Source organism: Procambarus clarkii, chromosome 36, assembly GCF_040958095.1.
Source record: "Procambarus clarkii isolate CNS0578487 chromosome 36, FALCON_Pclarkii_2.0, whole genome shotgun sequence".
NCBI lineage: Eukaryota > Metazoa > Arthropoda > Malacostraca > Decapoda > Cambaridae > Procambarus > Procambarus clarkii.
Window position 1 is genome coordinate 16,482,816 of NC_091185.1, and position 21,432 is coordinate 16,504,247.

The window sequence follows — 21,432 nt, forward strand, 5'->3', positions numbered from 1 at the left end:
TAGCTACCTCAGGTCGGACCTGCAGTGTATCACACAACACCCAATATCCCTTGGGCCCATCACATGGGATATTCTCCAAGCCTCGCTCTAGCAGCACGTCACGCTCATTGTGTGTCAGTTTCCGAATCCCGCCAGCAAGGAGCAGTTCAGTCATACACACCCCGTAAAGACTATTAAAATCGAGGTAAATGATGTAGCTACTATCTTCCCCTAGATCTAAGCCTGTATGCTGGTTCTCCACATTCGTGTACTGTCTCGCCACACTGGTGAGCCCACCTCGGAGATTCCGACGAAGTAAATCATATAACAATGGGTCTGTCACAACATCAAGTTCAACTTTCGGTTTAAACAAGAATGCATCCCAAGCAGATGAGGGTAAAGAAATGTAGTAGGAAATGTCTAATTTGTAGAGAGCAAGCATGGTGTCTCGCCAAACTGTGAACACATCAGCTAGCAAACCTGTGTCCACTTTGAGGTAAAGGAGCAGATACTCCCCTATGTTGCGACATTTAGCCAAATCAAAAATTTCTAAGGCTTGTTTATAATCTTTTTCTGACAACTCTTTGTCTTTAAGTGTATTGTAAAACTTATCGTGAGAAGGAAGGTGTGGTTCATCTAACACACTCATAGAGGATCTTTCATCTCGTTTAGGATTACTCCTAAATCATAGGAAGCATTGTGGGAAAAAGTGTATAGGAACTTGTATGAATTTATACACTGCAAATTACATCTATCACAGTAAGCTGCTTGATAATTGTGGAATCTTATTGTGTGGTCGTGATGACGGACTTTGATTACATCATCCCCGTTAAAAGGTTCATCACAGAGTTCACAGGCAGTTTTTGTCTCAAATATCGCCTGCTGTTGCTGCGACATGTGAAGTTCATAGGATACTAACCCCTTCTTGATTCTAGCCCATGACGCTTCTAGCGTGGTTACAAAGTGATTGGCCGCATCTTTACCCAAATAAGTGTCATTCTCAACAATATTCATCTGTCTGTCAATGATGATGTACGCATACGCCACTGCGTTGTGACGTGTTTCTATCATTCCCTTAGGGTTCGAGCGGTCTAACATGCATTCAAAGTCATAAAGGCACATGTGACTAGGACCATATCCTCGTCCATAGTTACGGAAAGTAATCTTCCTCTCTGGTGGGTTAAATTTGAGTGTCTGATGTACTTTGCATGTACTTTCATGACTCTGCATGCGATCTGCTGGGAGTGATATCAAACAATAATGAAAAAACCTATGGTGTGAAGGGAACTTTTCAGGGTGGGAGTTAATATTGCACACATATTGGTTTAAATCCTTAATTAATATTAAGTGTTGAGCTTCCAACATTAGCAATGGTATGCCATCTGTATATCCCCCTCCAACCTGTTCTCGCACTTTCTTACAGTCAATATTGACTTATTAAATAAATACATATGTGACATACTAAACATACTAGTTTACCTTGAAAAGCTTCATAGAAAACACCGATCTTACCTAACCTTCTTAGTATGTTAAGATAAGCATCTTATTGCTCCGTTAACCTATACCTATAATAGGTATAGGTTAAGTAATATATATATATATATATATATATATATATATATTATATATATATATATATATATATATATATATTATATATATATATATATATATATATTTATATATATATATATATATATAAATATATATATATATATGACTGAAAACTCACACCCCAGAAGTGACTCGAACCCATACTCCCAGGAGCAACGCTACTGGTAACTACAGGGCGCCTTAATCCGCTTGACCATCACAGCCGGACAAAGGAAGTGATAGCCGAAGCTATTTGAACCACTTCCCCGCCGGCAACTCGGATGGTAATCTTGGGCATAGCATTTTATCAAATCACCTCATTCTTTGGGGCACACGTGAGGAACACAAATGCAAACAAGCCTGAATGGTCCCCAGGACTATATGCGACTGAAAACTCACATCCCAGAAGTGACTTGAACCCATACTCCCAGGAGCAACGCTACTGGTAACTACAGGGCGCCTTAATCCGCTTGACCATCACGGCCGGACAAAGGAAGTGATAGCCGAAGCTATTTGAACCACTTCCCTGCCGGCAACTCGGATGGTAATCTTGGGCATAGCATTTTATCAAATCACCTCATTCTTTGGGGCATACGTGAGGAACACAAATGCAAACAAGCCTGAATGGTCCCCAGGACTATATGTGACTGAAAACTCACACCCCAGAAGTGACTCGAACCCATACTCCCAGGAGCAACGCTACTGGTAACTACAGGGCGCCTTAATCCGCTTGACCATCACGGCCGGACAAAGGAAGTGATAGCCGAAGCTATTTGAACCACTTCCCCGCCGGCAACTCGGATGGTAATCTTGGGCATAGCATTTTATCAAATCACCTCATTCTTTGGGGCACACGTGAGGAACACAAATGCAAACAAGCCTGAATGGTCCCCAGGACTATATGCGACTGAAAACTCACACCCCAGTTTTCTTTTCAGTCTCATATAGGCCTGGGGACCATTCAGGCTTGTTTGCATTTGTGTTCCTCACGTGTGCCCCAAAGAATGAGGTGATTTGATAAAATGCTATGCCCAAGATTACCATTCGAGTTGCCGGCGGGGAAGTGGTTCAAATAGCTTCGGCTATCACTTCCTTTGTCCGGCCGTGATGGTGAAGCGGATTAAGGCGCCCTGTAGTTACCAGTAGCGTTGCTCCTGGGAGTATGGGTTCGAGTCACTTCTGGGGTGTGAGTTTTCAGTCGCATATAGTCCTGGGGATCATTCAGGCTTGTTCGCGTTTGTGTTCCTCACGTGTGCCCCAAAGAATGAGGTGATTTGATAAAAGGCTATGCCCAAGATTACCATCCGAGTTGCCGGCGGTGAAGTGGTTCAAATAGCTTCGGCTATCACTTCCTTTGTCAGGAGGAAATGTACATGTTTATCTCTCAGAATGTTTGGTAACAGGCTTATTGTTTGTGATGTGTGTCTATGTATGTACTAACACATTGTACTGAACGGGGTGAGAATAGCTTGAGCTACCTCATCCCTTTGTGTGTATTTTACCTCAATAAACTTATTTCAATTTCAATTCAATTTCTTCCTTTGTCCGGCCGTGATGGTCAAGCGGATTAAGGCGCCCTGTAGTTACCAGTAGCGTTGCTCCTGGGAGTATGGGTTCGAGTCACTTCTGGGGTGTGAGTTTTCAGTTGCATATAGTCCTGGGGACCATTCAGGCTTGTTTGCATATATATATATATATATATATATATATATATATATATATATATATATATATATATATATATATATATACATACATATATATATATATATATATATATATATATGTATATATATATATATATATATATATATATATATATATATATATATATATATATATATATATATATATATATATATATATATGTATTGGTGTATACTGGCAGCAGGTTTTCTTTCAAACATGTTTCATTGAATATGACCGCATATTCTGTATTTATTATTTTCTGGTTTAGGGCTTCTATCCCTCTAACTATTTTCTTAGCATCAGGGCTTAGTTGAAATAGGAGTTCTCCAAAACTCATTTTTGTACTTTTAAGGTGAAGAAAAGAAGTGATTTACTATAGAGTGTATTACACTTATTTATACAATTTGCACAACGTTTCGAACCTCCATGGTTCATTCTCAAGTGAACAGACCTTACAATGCTGGTTGATTTTATACCCGCACTGGGTCAGGTGATAATACAATAAAGGTGAAAACATGGGGGATACATAAGGGATAAATGTGAGGTGAAACATAGAGGTAACTGCAGAAGGCTTATTGGCCCATACGAGGTAGCTCCTATCTAAACACAAAGATTAATCCAGTGTAATTGACCTGTTATGTTGGACATTATCTTCTGTGTTGGCATCGTTATGTTCTGGTCTTGTCCTTACTCTCATGGTGGGTAGAGTAAATAGTTCCGTGATTTGGGTGTTCATGGTAGGTTTGTTGGAAATTTCCAACACTAATACAATACTATTGTATTATAATAAATTTTTATAAAAATATACTAACTACAGTAGTTACTAAAACTTACTAACAGTAATGTTCACATAAACTAACCATTATATCTGCATATGGATACTGGAATTCTTACGAAATCAAACACCAGTATTGTGTCAGATTATATCTAGTTAAACACATTTATAGCCAGTGTGTTAGAGAATTGAATGTGATTCTCTAAAATCATCAGTATTCCGTGTGATAATTATTTATGGATAACATAACTCCCAGATAATTCTAAATCGAGAGTTTTTAGTTACAATTGTTATCAAGTAAGAAATTTACCGTCATGCGTGAATGCCATGGAGAAAACTAAAATCTTCTCCATTTCTCGTTTACCACCATAAGACGAGAAAGTAATAATATTTAAATCCCTAGAATTACAACCCAGTCTTTATTAAAGTATTTCAGCCACAATTGCGCGAAATAATATTATTCGTGATAAATAATTTCTGTGGTGAATGCGGGACGCGGGTTGAGGAGGAGGGAGAAGCCATTGTGTATCGAGAAGCCATTGTGTGTGGCGTGGAGGACTCGTGTTGCGGGATTGAGCAACAAGGTCGTTGCGTCAGAGTCAGAGACACGTGACGTTGAGATTATCAGCAAGAATTACACTGGTACTCAACACAGAATGAGTTATTATTGTTCTACGTGATCTGCAGTGATCGGCCAACTAATAACGCGTTGATATTCAAGCCAAGCTATCAACCACGTGTACGACATTGTGGAAGTTTGAGCTTGAGACGCGATACTGGCAAGCTTCAACATAATTTGTACCCTTAGATAAGTATATAGTTCTTTTTTGATGCATCATTAGAGATTGTATATGTCGGGGCGGCTTGTCGTTATATCGAGCGACCACAACAAATCCAACGTTAGTACCTCACCAAAATTTAATTTACATTTCATGAATATAGAGATTTAAGTAGCCTAGTTCAATGCTACGTAATATCCCTTAAATTACAGCTCGCATGTGAGGAGTCAACGAGCTGTTACCTACCTTTGTGTTATTCACCTCTAAGTGTTTCTACGAGGAATTCCTGAGATCACGAGGACGAGACATGAATGATGTCATAGAAATCGTCTTAAAGCTAAGACTTTTTTGTACTCATTTATTTACTCTAAAATTGATTATTTATACATCATTCTATCTAAGCGGATGCTCGTCATGTGCACTGGAGATAATGTGTATTTATTTGGATGATTATTTGCTAAGGTTAATAATCTTTATAATTTCTGGTGATAATCTTCTATAGATTCTTTAATATTGGTCACGAGATTAGTTATTAAACAATTAACTGGTGCACGAACCACACTAGTTCCTAGACGTATATGAAGTTCTAGCAATACCCCCCCCAATGTAGGTGTTTGAGGCTTTGATTTAAGTTAATTAACTATACAGCCCATTAATTATATAAGTGATTATGCTTCCTAATATTTAGCCATAGACACTGGTTCTTCCTGGTGTTTCTAATGATCACTTTTTATTAGTTTCCCTCTTTTCTTAAAAGTGGGTGGTCCTTCGTAATTGATTTCATTAATTTAATAATTGAATAAATTGAGTCAAGCCCCAGATATCCAATATTATGGTCCTTATCGAACCGGATAAACATGAATATAAATATAAACATACTAATTAGTAATAACTAATCACCGTGTTAAGTAGTCTAGACTAACCCCATTAATTAACCGTGTCTACCGACAGCGTAACACACAGGTTAGCCTAATTCACACCAATTCATTGCTACTTATACCTCATGTATAAGGTAGCACTCGTGGGACACAGTCAACTACCCACAACACTTAGACCTATACCTCATACTGAAGTAAGAATCTTTAGGTCACCAGGAGCAACAGCTCATAACTTGTATAATAATTCCTCACTAACACCAATTATGTGTTAACCATTTGGGCTATACAAATATTTCAATATACGGCTGTTAGCAGACTGTCCATTATAGCCTGAATTCATTCCATAATTACTGATTCACTCAAGTCAGTGGATTCATTAACATTTTAGGATCCAGTATACTAATATAAATTGCTGAACCCATACTAATTAATCATTACTAACCCTGATAACATTTTATTCCACAATTAGAAGTACATTCAGGAGTTAAATATTATTTACGGCAGTAGAATACTTGCCAAACACAATTAATTCTCTTGTGTTCATTTAATTTCTTATACACATAATTTCTACCAGTTTATATATTATATAAACTATAAAATCCAAAAAAAACAAAAATACAGCACAACTATATTCACATTACTGCACCACAATAATCTTTGCCAACCTTTATTAGGTAGGAATTTAGGCTGTGATTGTGCTGAATTTGGCACAAACACAGACTAAATAAATTTGTAGTTTCTTAGGTAAAAATTATTACGACTAGACTTAAGCTAGTCAGTAGTACATGTATAATACTTTTGTGCTGACCCTATCAAGGGTGGGATTAAACCTTAAGATAACTCTGATTAGAGTATATCCATATTATTTCTTCTTGTACTCATTATTTTGTGTGTATACATTTTGAGTGCTGCTGAATGATCACCATTACATCTAATGTAATATTGATCAAAATATATAAGAATATATATTTATATTGAATATAATTATATTGACTTATATTGAATATAAGATAAAAAAAAAAACGGCGGGAAACGCTGGCGGGTGGCACCGGCTCCGACACTGCTGCTGAAAATTCGTGTTAAATTTGTCTCCACTCAACGTTGCATGGCCTAACTGCTGCCCAGCACGAGTTAAGTGCATGGAGACTTAATATGCCATAACTCACAGTGAACCCTAACAGTAATCAACCAAAATTAACCATTTTTCGCCTGCCTATCTACGACCCTTCTGCCAAGCGTTCCCCATATGCCTATCCCTACTATAATTCATCAAGTATCTACCTTTAGAAACACTACCAAGAATCTATCGCCGAAAACATGCCCAAACATAACAACAAGCAAGGTAGGGGTGCCTCTCGCTCTGGATCCATTACTCCTAGAGATCTGAATGGAACACTGGCAACGCTGCAACCCTCGCCGATGTTGGTAAACACAGCATCCGTTCCCCCTCCTCACTCCCCCCCTTCAACTCACCTCGAATCTCTAGCTGTAGAATTCATTCAATCTATGGCTCCCTGTCTAAACTTCAAACCTCTCAGAAGTAACCCATGGCTTCAGAAACTGCACAACCTTGTGCAAATGCAATCTGAAGCTATTTCGGCCCTCCAAATCACAGTCACCCGACAACAACAAACCATAGACCGACTCCTTGAATCGTCGACGAACAACAACCAAGAAATTCTCAACTTACAAACTGTTGCAAATGATGCAATGGATAAAATACATAAGATTCAGGCCGAGGAAACCCTCTCAGCTCAAAGTGACCTCCTTCAAAAGCTGGAAAAACAGATCAATCTCCTTCAGATTCACCAGGCGGCTTCCGAAGATGACCAAGAGCAACAACAACTTCATGACTCCCTGATAATTAGCTCTACTGATCTACCTGATGAACAACAAGGTGAGAATTGTTGTAACATAGCCCACTCCCTAATTAATTCAAAGACCAGTGTCAATGTTGAAATCAAATCAGCTATCAGGATTGATAAAAACAGTCCCCGTCGCAGCAGGAGAATGCTTATCAAACTTGCAAATCCCTCTGCGAAGTTTGACCTCATACAATCAGCTGCTAAGTATAAAACCAACCTCTATATAAATGAGTGTCTTACAAAGCAGCGTGGATCCCTCCTCTACAGGCTGCGTCAAATTCGCAAACAAAACCCTGGTGTTATCAAGCAGTGCTACACTAGGAATGGAACGATTTTTGCGAAGAAGGAAAGTACAGGAAAAAGATATGAAATAAAATGTGACCAACAACTACTGGCCTTCTTTAGTGATTGTGGTATATCTGAAAACCTGAACCCGACCAATGCCAGTACTTAAAATAACTCGTTCAGTGCCTGAGCCTAACCTAACTTAATCTAACTTTGTCTAAGTTGCTGTCTCTCCCTTACCATTTACCTAATGTTCTCTCATTCATATAATTTCCTAAATAATCCATCAAGTCTCCATGCACTTATGCAAGCATCTACCTCAGTTTCATTGTAAAATTTTACTCTTAAATCTAATCTTACCCTATTCCATTTGTATTGTAAATTTAATTGTATTGATCTATGTCATTTATTGAAATCAATTATTGATCTCATTTTGTTCTTTTAATTAAGTTCATTCTAATTATAGGTTAAAACTAAGCTAATTAAAATTTATTATCTTTAAGATTATTTTACTTTACAATTATCATTTGTCAATTTTTTTTTTTTATATATTCATCTTGACAGTCTCTACTGATTTTTTGTTCTCTCCACCAAACTTGTGTATCCTCCATGGCTATCTAGTGACTTTTATTCTACCTCTAATTGTTTCAATTCTTTTGTTTACTTGCATTTATTGTTGTGTTTTGCCATAATTATTCTCTAATTTTAGCAGACTCAATACTTTGTAAGTTCTTATTGTATTGTTATATTATTATATTGTTGTGTTATGCTATAATTACTTTCTATTTTACAGCAGATTTAGTTTTCATCTGTTCCTGTAATTGCTTATCTTATTGTATCGTGACATTATCTTATCTATATGCTTACTGATATTGATCCTGATCGAAATCTTCTGTCCCATATCCACACAAATCAGCACATTGATCATCATTATTGCAGGTATTACACAACAAATCTTGCAAAAAACAAACTCCTAAATAGCACCTGCTTATCAGTTTACAACCAAAATGTTAGGTCACTTGGTAAACATTTTGATGATATAAATGCACTTCTTACAGCACTAGGTACTAAATTATCTTTCATCATTTTAACAGAAACTTGGCTAAGTAATGACTATACCCAACTCTACAATTTATCTGGTTATAAAGCCATTCATAACTGCAGGCCTAATAAAAAAGGTGGCGGTACAGCAATATAGTACAAAGATACCTTCACTTGCAATAGTGTCATTACTGATAGAGACGACTTTTGTGAATATACCTTTGCCAAGTTCTCCAGTAAATCCCTTAAATCCTCCCTGATAATCGGTGCCATCTATAGATTTCCTAATACCAACATAGCTTTATTCTCTGACAATGTAAGGAATCTTATCATAAATAACAATCTCAACAAAAATCACATCATTCTGGGAGGTGATTTCAATATTGACCTGGGTCTTCAAAACAACCCTCAAGTTGACTATTTCCGTAACAGCATGCACTCCTGTATGTTAATCCCCACAATCACCAAGCCCACCCGAGTCACTCAAACATCTGCCACTACCCTGGATCACCTATGGACTAATATAACAGCTCCCCTTACATCTGGGGTAATTTATGACAGAACAACTGACCACTATCCTACTTTCCTCTTAGCAAACATTGACACATCACCACCAGAAACCAAAAAACTTTCATTCAGGCTACATAGTGAATCAGCTTTAGGCAATCTCTCTAAAGCTCTCCACAATATTAACTGGGAATCTGAATTTAATAATTCACAGGATATAAACTCATCAACTAACCTCTTTCTCTCCAAAACTCTAAGCCTCTACAACACTCACTGTCCCCTCCTTACCAAACAAGTAACTGATAAAAGAAAAAATACCCCGTGGCTCACAAGTGGCATAATTAAATCAATCAACAAAAAACATGAATACGAAAAAAAATTTAGGAGTGGCCTAGTTTCAGTGGAAGTAGTTAAAAGGTACTCGTCAGTGCTTACCAGTATCATAAGAAAAGCAAAACTTTCATATTATGAGACTAGATTCAAAGAAGCAAAAGGCAACATGAAAAGCACATGGAATACCATCTCTAACATCCTGGGAACTAAACAACACTCCCACAACTAGATAACACTCTCTAAGGATGGCCTTACACTGTCATCTGACTTAGAAATGGCGAATGAATTTAATAGCTTCTTTTCATCGATTAGTGCTAACCTTGCAAGTAAAATCCCACAGACTCAGACACATATCAACACATATCTCTCAGGCAGCTATCCAAACTCTCTTCTCCTCTCACCAGTCAGCCCGTCAGATGTTGTGTCCATCATACACTCACTAAAAACCAAAGCTGGGAACATCAGTGAAATCCCATCCATTGTATACAAGAGCGCCTCCCATGCCCTTGCCCCACCTATAGCTCTGCTGTTCAACAAATCCCTTGAGTGTCATACCTTCCCTGATATCCTTAAAAAAACAAGAGTAACGCCAGTTCATAAAGGAGGTAATCCGTCAGACATAAACAACTATAGACCAATATCGAATCTACCCATACTTTCAAAAATATTTGAAAAAATTATCTATAAACAGCTCTACTCCTATCTCGTAAAATTCGACATTCTTAGCCCCTGTCAGTTTGGCTTCCGCTCTCAAAAGAGTACCAACGATGCAATTATTAGTCTCCTTGATATAATTTACTCAGCTCTTGACAAAAATGAGTTTCCAATTGGACTCTTCATTGACCTGAGAAAGGCCTTTGATACTGTTAATCATGACTACCTCTTAAGTAAACTCCATTATTATGGAATCCGAGGCCATGCACTGGACTATATCCAATCCTATCTTAGTGATAGACACCAATGTGTAGCCATCAATAATATAACCTCTCCCATTCTACCAATAACTGTTGGAGTGCCACAGGGCAGCATCTTGGGACCTCTTCTTTTTCTTATATACATTAATGATCTGCCTAATGTCTCTAACATTCTGAAACCTATTTTGTTTGCTGATGATACTACCCTCATCTACTCCCACCCCAACCCACATACACTAAATGGTGTTGTTAATAATGAACGAAAAAAAGTCCACTTATGGATGTCAACCAACAAACTAACACTTAACATAGAAAAGACCTACTACATCCTATTCGGAAGCAAATCTACAAATGCAATTCAACTTCAGATTGACAATGTAAACATTAGCAATAAAAATGATGGAAAGTTTCTTGGCATATTCCTAGACAAGAGACTCAACTTCAGTACCCACATACAACACATAACTAAGAAAGTCTCTAAAACAGTTGGTATACTCTCCAAAATCAGATATTATGCTCCTAACTCTGCTCTCATCTCTCTATATTATGCACTAATCTATCCCTATCTCAACTATGGTATCTGTGCATGGGGTTCAACCACTGCAAACCACCTCAAGTCCATCATCACCCAGCAAAAATCTGCTATCAGAATAATATCAAATTCTGCTTTCAGACAACACACAGCCCCCTTGTTTAACTCCCTAAACATGCTAAACATAATCTCACTCCACAAATTCTCTTGTGTCAACTACATTTACAAAACCCTGTTCTTAAATGCAAATCCTTGTCTGAAACTCTTCTTGGACAGATGTAATAGGACCCATTATCACCACACCAGAAATAAATATCTCTTTGATATCCCCAGAGTTAAACTTAATCTGTGTAAACACTCTATGCAAATAAAGGGACCCAGTTTATGGAACTCACTCCCTACTGAATTGAAAAGCTGTCCAACTTTTACATCATTCAAAATCAATACTAAAAAGTACCTAATTTCATCTTCATAGTTTTTCACTTTTTGCCTTAAAATTGCACTGTATCAATTGCTACCCAATCTCCCAACCTTTATGTTCCCAATTTGTACATCTTTACCATTGTGATCATTCTGTTTTCTTATATGTGCTGCCAATCTGTTGTATGGTGTTTATAAATCTTGTTTATCTGTATCTTTTGCTACCCAGTCTACCAATCTTTATGTACCCAATCTGAACATCTTTACCATTGTGATCATTGCTGTCTTATATGTGCTGTCAATCTGCTGCATGGTGTCTATTAACCTTGTTTAAATTACTAATCAAGCTGTCAATGTAATCAATCAGAGCTTTAATATAACAATATACTTTAATATACCTACTTATCTCTCTCATCTCATTTTTCTCTTGTAATGCATCTTTATCATTTATCAATTCTGATTGAAATTACCTACTTAAAATTATCTGCTAGATTAAGGACCTGCCCGAAACGCTGTGCGTACTAGTGGCTTTACAAGAATGTATATACTGTACTATCCAATGTATTCTCACATACCCAATGTACCTTCTTGTATATATATAAATAAAAATAAAAATAATGGTGATAAAGAGGAGCTAGCCGGACGAAAGTTAATGGTGAAGTTCGAGCACTGCTCAAAATGATTAGTTATTTCTTGTTAGGTAGGAAAATTAACCTCTGAACGAGTCAGTGTAGTCTATTCAATATATTAGGCTATTATTATTGATATTGAACTCCATTGAATGAGTCAATATCCCACTTATCTCAGCAATAACTATTTACTGTCAAACCAGCCTTTACCCACCAAAATGGAAACGGCTGAAAAAATGAAAAGGATCCTTATCGGTCTGAAAGGTCATTTGACCCGACAGATTACTAAATGTCAAAATCTGTCACAACAGTCACCTGTTGACTACTTTGAATTAGAAGATTTACTTCAAGTTGCTGAAAGCAAATTTGCCCATATTAAGCAACACATGAGTCTGTATTTGACAGAACTTCACTCAACTTCTGTAGATGATAGTGATCTTGAGGATGTTATAAATGACTTAGACCAGTATGAAGAAGATATACGGGTTAAGCTTCTACCCTTTAAGAAGCAAATTGCTAAAAACAAATTAACAATAACTTCTACTGCACATACAGATCCTGATGTCAAATTACCTCAAATCAATATACCCACATTCTCTGGTAAAGAGAATGAAAGTTGTGATGATTTCTGGAGTAAATTCGTGGATGCAGTAGACTCTAAAATCAACATTCCTCAAACAACCAAATTCACTTATTTCCAAGGTTTGTTACGAAATGAAGCCTTGAAAGTAATCTCTAATATAACACTGACCAGTGATGGTTACACCTTAGCTGTTCAATTGATCAAAACCAACTACGATTACAAGGAGAGAACTATTACTGTCTTAGTTCAAAAATTACTAGATTTACCATCTGCTAATAATTCTACAGATTCTCTCCAAACTTTCAGGCTAGAGTTAGAATCTTTACTCAAGGCCTTAAGCCTTAAAGTCCAAATTCAGACAGCTGAATGGATGACCAAAGTAGTTGTTAGGCGAAAATTGCCAAGAGAAACCTTAGATAAATTGTGTACTATGTACAATAAAACCTTTCTGACCTTGAAAGAAATTACAGAAGGTCTACATACCTTAGTCGAAAGACAAAGAGCCAATCAAGATGGGAAAGGTGTTTCAAACTTCTCTACTAACTCCCATCGTAACTCAGCTCATATTGACACTTCAGTCAAACCCAAAACGACTTTAAATAAGTCTAATAAATTTAAACCTAGGACTGCTCCATCCACTGGAAAAGGGAGTGGTAATGTAGGTACTTATTCAGTATCTCCTTCTGGTGTAACCAATGACTTGTCTACTAAAAGGACAAAGTCAACCAGAGAGATAAGGTGTCTGTTCTGTAGTCAAGAACATGCCACCTACCAATGCACTGTTTATCCTAACTTTAATACCAGGATTAAACGGTTACAAGAAATACACAGGTGCACCAAGTGCATGGGCTCTCATGATCCCAATAAATGTGTAGTGCAACTACGTTCATGCAGTAGATGCAACAAAGGTGTACATCACTATGCCTTATGTAGAAAAACTTCTACCCAATCCATGACAACTGGGGAGAATTCCACGAATTCTACCACAGAACAATATTGCAAGGTACATCAAGAAATAAATGTACTTGCTACTGAGTCAGGCAATAATACCACTTTGCCTACAGCTCAACTTAGATTAATTAACAGGAAATCCAGAGTTAACACTAGAGGTCTTTTCGACCAAGGATCACAGAAAACCTTCATCACGCAACAATTAGTCGAGCAGTTAAATTTAAAACCTGCCAAAAGTGTGAGATTGAATATTTCTGGTTTCTTGACTAATAGTGGACCTCGTGAATACCAAGTAGTTAAGGTATTAGTGAGACTTGGATCTTCCACTAGTCCAATACAAGCGGTAGTAGTAGACAAACTTCCTACAGACCTGCAGGTCACAGGATTAGCTCGCAATGCGAAATATCTTAAACGAAACCGCATGAGGCTAGCAGATTACAAAATAAATTCTGACTGCCTCACTGATGTTGGCATACTTATAGGCGCTGACCATTATTATAAATTTATAACGGGATGCACCAGACAACACGGAATAAATTTGTTGTCATCTGCTGGAGGCAAATTGCTTACTGGACCGGTGCTTTTCCAACAAAATCCAGCACCAACCAACCAACAATCTAACAATACAATAGTGGCGTGACTAGGCTTGGAACAGTCACCCCTACATTTCAGAGAAATATCTGAAGATATTGAGTCTGATCCACCTGTACATCGTCTGTGGGATTTAGACACTTAGGTATTATCCCTGAACAACCAAGCCCTGATGATATGTGGACTTACCAGCAATATCTGGACACAGTTGTCTATAAAGATAAACAATACTGGGTGAGACTACCATGGAAGTTGAATCATCCACAACTTCCAGTTAATTATTTCATGGCAGCCTCACAATTACAGTCTCAATTAACACGACTGAAGAAGCAGCCAGACAAACTGAACATGTATCATCAACTAATCCAACAACAACTCAACAGTAAATTTATCGAAGTTCTTGATAATGATGACCGGAAAATAGGTCACTATTTACCCCATCACGCTGTGGTGAAAGATTCATTGACGACACCAATACGTATTGTCTTCAATTGTAGTGCTAAAGTGAAGCCAAACAGCGTGTCTTTGAATGAATGTCTCCAAACGGGACCTAGCCTAACACAAAGGCTACATTATGTGCTATTACGATTCCGTACTGGTATTTTTGCTTATACTGCTGATATCAGTAAAGCATTCCTTAGAGTAGGTTTACAGGAAGAGGATCGTAATTACACCAAGTTTCTCTGGATTAAGGACCCACTGGATCCTAACAGTGATATCATAACTTATCGTTTTGCCTCAGTGCTCTTTGGAGCGACGTCCTCCCCGTTTCTACTGCAAGCAACATTAGATACACATTTGAGGAAGTCAAATAGCCCTTATAAGGCAGAAATTAGTGACAACTTGTATGTCGATAATTTCCAGGGAACTACATATGATCAATCCAATTTGGTAGAAATCTACCATGAGGCTAAACGTGAGTTATTAGGAGCCAATATGCCACTACAATCATGGGCCTCAAATAATAAATCATTAAACCAGATAATCGAGAAAGAGTTTCCAGGTTATTAGGTACCTAATCAATTAAAGGTTCTGGGTGTGGAATGGAACACAAGTACTGACGAGATGAATGTCAAGTCAGTACAAACCGATAATTCATCCCTTACCATGAGAAAATTACTCTCGTATGTCAGTCAACCATTTGACTTTTTAGGCTTACTTAGTCCTATATTAATAAGGGGCAAACTCCTAATGCAGGAATGCTGGCAGAAACATATGGGATGGGATGATCCGTTGCCAATTGAGTTACAAGCTAAATGGCAGATACTCAACGGATTTCAATCAGTTAGGTGTTTTGAAATTTCCTCGTAATGCTTCAGGACCAAACTTGCCCACAAATTTGCACGTTTTTTGCGATGCCTCTGGCAAAGCGTATGGCGCTGTAGCCTACTTAGTCAATAGTGCAGAATCAATTTTGCTCACATCTAAAGCAAGAGTTGCTCCCATTAAGAAGAGATCTTTACCTCAAATGGAGTTAACTGCATTGCTGGTGGGAGTAAGATTGGCTCATTGCCTGACCAAGACACTTAATAATATCCACTTTGGTGAGATTGTCGTGTGGTCACACAATGAGGCAGTCTTACAATGGGTAAGAAATAACAACAACAAAACTCCCTACGTTAGTAATCGTGTTAGGGAAATTCATGAATTATCTGCTGGATATAAATTCAGACATGTTCCCACTAAGGACAATCCTGCAGATTACTTATCTCGAGGATTGACACTAAAACAACTTATCAAGTCTTCGATGTGGTTTAATGGACCTTCATGGCTTGTTGGTGGTCAGTGGCCCAAACAAAAGCCACAAGTCATAGTGACCAATATCACTACTCCCATGAATGAACCAGAATCTCATCGAATCTTAGCTATTAATCCTCACAATTATTCTAACTTGAGTAAGTTATTAAGAGTGACAGCACATGTGTTTGATTTTCTTGCTAAGATAGGAATCAGACATAAGTTTCCCAATCCTATCCTCTACTGGATAAAACGTGCACAGCAAGAGACATATGGAAGCGAATATGAAAATCTTCCAGATAAATTAACCAAGTCTCTCGGTGTCTGGTATGATGCCAACACTCATAATATATTAAGGTGTGGAGGACGTTTGCTTCATGCAAAAACTGATCTGGATACAAAGAATCCGATCCTTCTACCACGTCACCACATCATTACCAAACTTCTAGTTTTACATCACCATCAATATGGTACTTTGCATGGTGGAGTGTTAGACACTCTCACCGACCTTAGACAGAAATATTGGCTTCCATAAGGTCGTCAAACAGTCAAATCAATTATTAAATTCTGCGTGATCTGCAAAAGATACGATGCTCAAGTGTGTCCTTACCCAGGACCTCCACCACTCCCTGAAGAAAGAGTAGTTCATCTTCGTCCCTTTGAGACCACTGGTGTCGATTACACAGGAGCCTTGCTTCTCACTGGCAATCCAGATAAGATACCAGTGAAAGCCTATATTTGCCTCTTCACATGTGCTACCACGCGAGGCGTACATCTAGAAGTGACTTCAGACATGAGCGCTGAAGCCTTCATCCAAGCTTTTCGTAGATTTGCAGCTCGCAGATCCTGTCCCAAACTAATGATATCGGACAATGGTTCAAATTTTGTAGCAGGAGAAGCCTGTCTGCGAGAGGTATCGAATCATCCAGAAGTGCAGTCTGTCCGGCAGAGACGACAATGCCACTGGAAATTTATTGCTCCAAGAGCCCCCCTGGCAAGGTGGGTTCTACGAACGTATGATAGGAACTGTTAAGAAGTGTTTAAGGAAGACCTTACATCGACAGAAAATTAGTTACTCCGAACTCCAAACACTTGTCGTGGAAATCGAGGCGCGAGTCAACAATCGCCCATTAACATACCTATCAGATGATTTCTCACAGAGAGAACCTCTGAGTCCCTCACACTTGATACATGGAGGCCTGCTGAGCCCTCTAATACCTTTGGCAGAAGAGGACCCCATCGACCCTTCACATGTGACCAGGAGTGACTTAGTAGAACGTTACCAACATCTCTCAAGAGTCATTGAAAGGTGGAATGAGGTGTGGACTCGAGAATACCTCACAGCTCTACGAGAGTACCACTACGGAGCTTCGAGTCCCTATAATAAAGTACAACTTAAACCAAGAGATCTAGTATTGGTTGACAGTGATGGACCAAGGTCAGAGTGGCCCATAGGCAAAATTGTTGCTATCCACCCAGATCACCAAGGCATTCTGAGAGTAGTAAAGGTTTTATGCCGAGGCAACACTACCCTAAAAACCTTAGAGAAGTTGGTACCTCTCGAATTAGCAGAACAAGAGTGTTTACCAGAACCAGCTTCACCAACAATTTCCGAGGACATCAATTCTGATCCACCGAGCAACCGCCCCACTAGAGCTGCTGCTCAACAATGCAAACGGAAACTACAAGCCTATTATAGCTCTGACCAAGAGCAAATAACTTCCCATCCAATTTAAGTAATCATGATGATACTGTGTTGTGATGTCAAGTAACAAATCGTTACAAGTCACAATGACCCAGAACATTCTCATCACAGTGGATTCTCAGTTACTTTAAATTGTATGATTTAATTCTTAATTTGTTGTATAGGCTATTAATAATAATATTATTTCGTCTAGAGTATCTGAGAGTTTACAAGACTTTAAGACTTAGTAACATAAACATTACATGTCATAGCGACACTAGTCACAGAGTTTATTGTAAGCTTTATTAGCCATTAACTTTAGATGATTTCCAATAACATGTTCCATTCAACATGAATTTCCTTGCAAGACTTAAGTTTCTTGTATGTCCTTGACAATTACGGGACATCCGTTATGTGTGTACTAACATACTAACATATTTACATTAATACTAACTTCGGGATAGGTATGTCAGTACTCAACATTGCACTGCGACCCGAGAAATCTCCCCCCGGAGTTATGTTGGAAATTTCCAATACTAATACAATACTATTGTATTATAATAAATTAGTATTAAAATATACTAACTACAGTAGTTACTAAAACTTACTAACAGTAATGTTCACATAAACTAACCATTATATCTGCATATGGATACTGGAATTCTTACGAAATCAAACACCAGTATTGCATCAGATTATATCTAGTTAAACACATTTATAGCCAGTGTGTTAGAGAATTGAATGTGATTCTCTAAAATCATCAGTATTCCGTGTGATAATTATTTATCGATAACATATATACCAGATAATTCTAAATCGAGAGTTTTTAGTTACAATTGTTATCAAGTAAGAAATTTACCGTCACGCGTGAATGCCATGGAGAAAACTAAAATCTTCTCCATTTCTCGTTTACCACCATAAGACGAGAAAGTAATAATATTTAAATCCCTAGAATTACAACCCAGTCTTTATTAAAGTATTTCAGCCACAATTGCGCGAAATAATATTATTCGTGATAAATAATTTCTGTGGTGAATGTGGGATGCGGGTTGAGGAGGAGGGAGAAGCCATTGTGTATCGAGACGCCATTGTGTGTGGCGTGGAGGACTCGTGTTGCGGAATTGAGCAACAAGGTCGTTGCGTCAGAGTCTGAGACACGTGACGTTGAGATTATCAGCAAGAATTACACTGGTACTCAACACAGAATGAGTTATTATTGTTCTACGTGATCTGCAGTGATCGGCCAACTAATAATGTGTCGATATTCAAGCCAAGCTATCAACCACGTGTACGACATTGTGGAAGTTTGAGCTTGAGACGCGATACCGGCAAGCTTCAACATAATTTGTACCCTTAGATAAGTATATAGTTCTTTTTTGATGCATCATTAGAGATTGTATATGTCGGGGCGGCTGGTCGTTATATCGAGCGACCACAACAAATCCAACGTTAGTACCTCACCAAAATTTAATTTACATTTCATGAATATAGAGATTTAAGTAGCCTAGTTCAATGCTACGTAATATCCCTTAAATTACAGCTCGCATGTGAGGAGTCAACGAGCTGTTACCTAACTTCGTGTTATTCACCTCTAAGTATTTCTACGAGGAATTCCTGAGATCACGAGGACGAGGCGTGAATGATGTCATAGAAATCGTCTTAAAGCTAAGACTTTTTTGTACTCATTTATTTACTCTAAAATTGATTATTTATACATCATTCTATCTAAGCGGATGCTCGTCATGTGCACTGGAGATAATGTGTGTTTATTTGGATGATTATTTGCTAAGGTTAATAATCTTTATAATTTCTGGTGATAATCTTCTATAGATTCTTTAATAGTGGTCACGAGATTAGTTATAAAACAATGAACTGGTGCACGAACCACACTAGTTCCTAGACGTATATGAAGTTCTAGCAATACCCCCCCAATGTAGGTGTTTGAGGCTTTGATTTAAGTTAATTATCTATACAGCCCATTAATTATTTAAGTGATTATGCTTCCTAATATTTAGCGATAGACACTGGTTCTTCCTTGTGTTTCTAATGATCACTTTTTATTAGTTTCCCTCTTTTCTTAAAAGTGTGTGGTCCTTCGTAATTGATTTCATTAATTTAATAATTTAATAAATTGAGTCAAGCCCCAGATATCCCACAAGGTTGTTCTAATCTTATGTGAATTGCCTCAAGAATTTGTAATCTTCTTGCATCTTGGGTTTTGTCTATTATGCAGGTATTCGTGTTCAACATTTCTCTTGTTAGAGTGATGTCATGGGCTTGTCTCATGTGATTCCTAGGGGCACCGGATTGAAGATGGCATGTCAAACGCCTCGTCAGCTTGGTCGACGTCATACCTATGTACTTAGATTGAAGGTTACATCCTTCGTGGGGGCAAGTGTACATGTATACAACGCTTGACTGCTGTAGAGGGTTCTCCGTCGGCTTCAGGCTGTTTTTGATAAGGAGTTCGGAAGTCTTCTTGGTTTTGTAGAATATTATCAGGTTTATGTTTTGGTTAGGAGTAGTGCTTTTTACTCCTTTACGGATTATTTCTTTCATTATTCTTTCCTCTTTTATATGTTCACTGTGCATGGTTGATTTGTAATATAATTTTATTGGAGGCGTTGTGGTTTCTGTTCTAGGTTCTGAATTATACCAACGGTCCAAGTGTCTTCTTATAGCAGCGTTTATTCCGCGTTGCTATATCCGTTGTTCACCAATACCTGAGTTACTCTTTCAAACTCTCTACTCACGTTGCTCCATTCAGAGCAGTGGGTAAGCGCACGACGAATATAAGCATTGAGAACACTGGCTTTGTATCTTTGGGGGCACTCACTTCTACCGTTCAGGCATAATCCTATGTTGGTGGGCTTGGTATATACGTTGGTGCTTAAAGAGGTTCCTGTTTTTGTTATTAGTACATCTAGGAATGGCAGACTGTTATTTTCACTATTTTCATGTGTAAATCGGAGTACTGACTCTCTCTCTAGATGTCTTTTTAGGTCAATTAGTTCATCTGAGTCTTTTACTATTACGAATATGTCATCTACATAACGGCAATATACAGTTGGTTTTTGTCTGCTACTGAAGACCCTGTCTTCGATGGTTCCCATATAAAAATTACCAAATAAAACTCCTAAGGGGGAGCCCATTGCTACTCCGTCTATTTGTAAATACATGTCTCCTTGTGGACTGATGAAAGGGGCTTCCTTTGTACATGCTTCGAGAAGACTCTTCAAGTGTGGCTCAGGTATGTCTAATTTGGGGGTGCTCTCGTGTCTGTATACTCTGTCCAGTATCATTCCTATGGTTGTGTAGACTGGGACGTTGGTAAATAGGGATTCAACGTCCAGAGATGCGATGATTCCATCGGGCTGGGTAGATTTGATCAATTCTAGGAAATCTGCTGATGATTGTAGACTAAACTTACTTGGAGTGTATGGAGTTAGGAGTTCATTGAGTTTCTTTGCCAGGTGATAAGTTGGGGTTGGTATTTGGCTGATTATAGGGCGTAGTGGGTTACCTGGTTTATGCGTCTTAACATTGCCGTAGGCATATCCTAAGCCATAGTCGCCTTGAAGTTTATTGAAATGCACACTACCTCTCTTTGCGTTGATTGCTGTAATTGTTTTGTTTACTTTCCGCTTAAGGTCTTCTACGGGGTTCC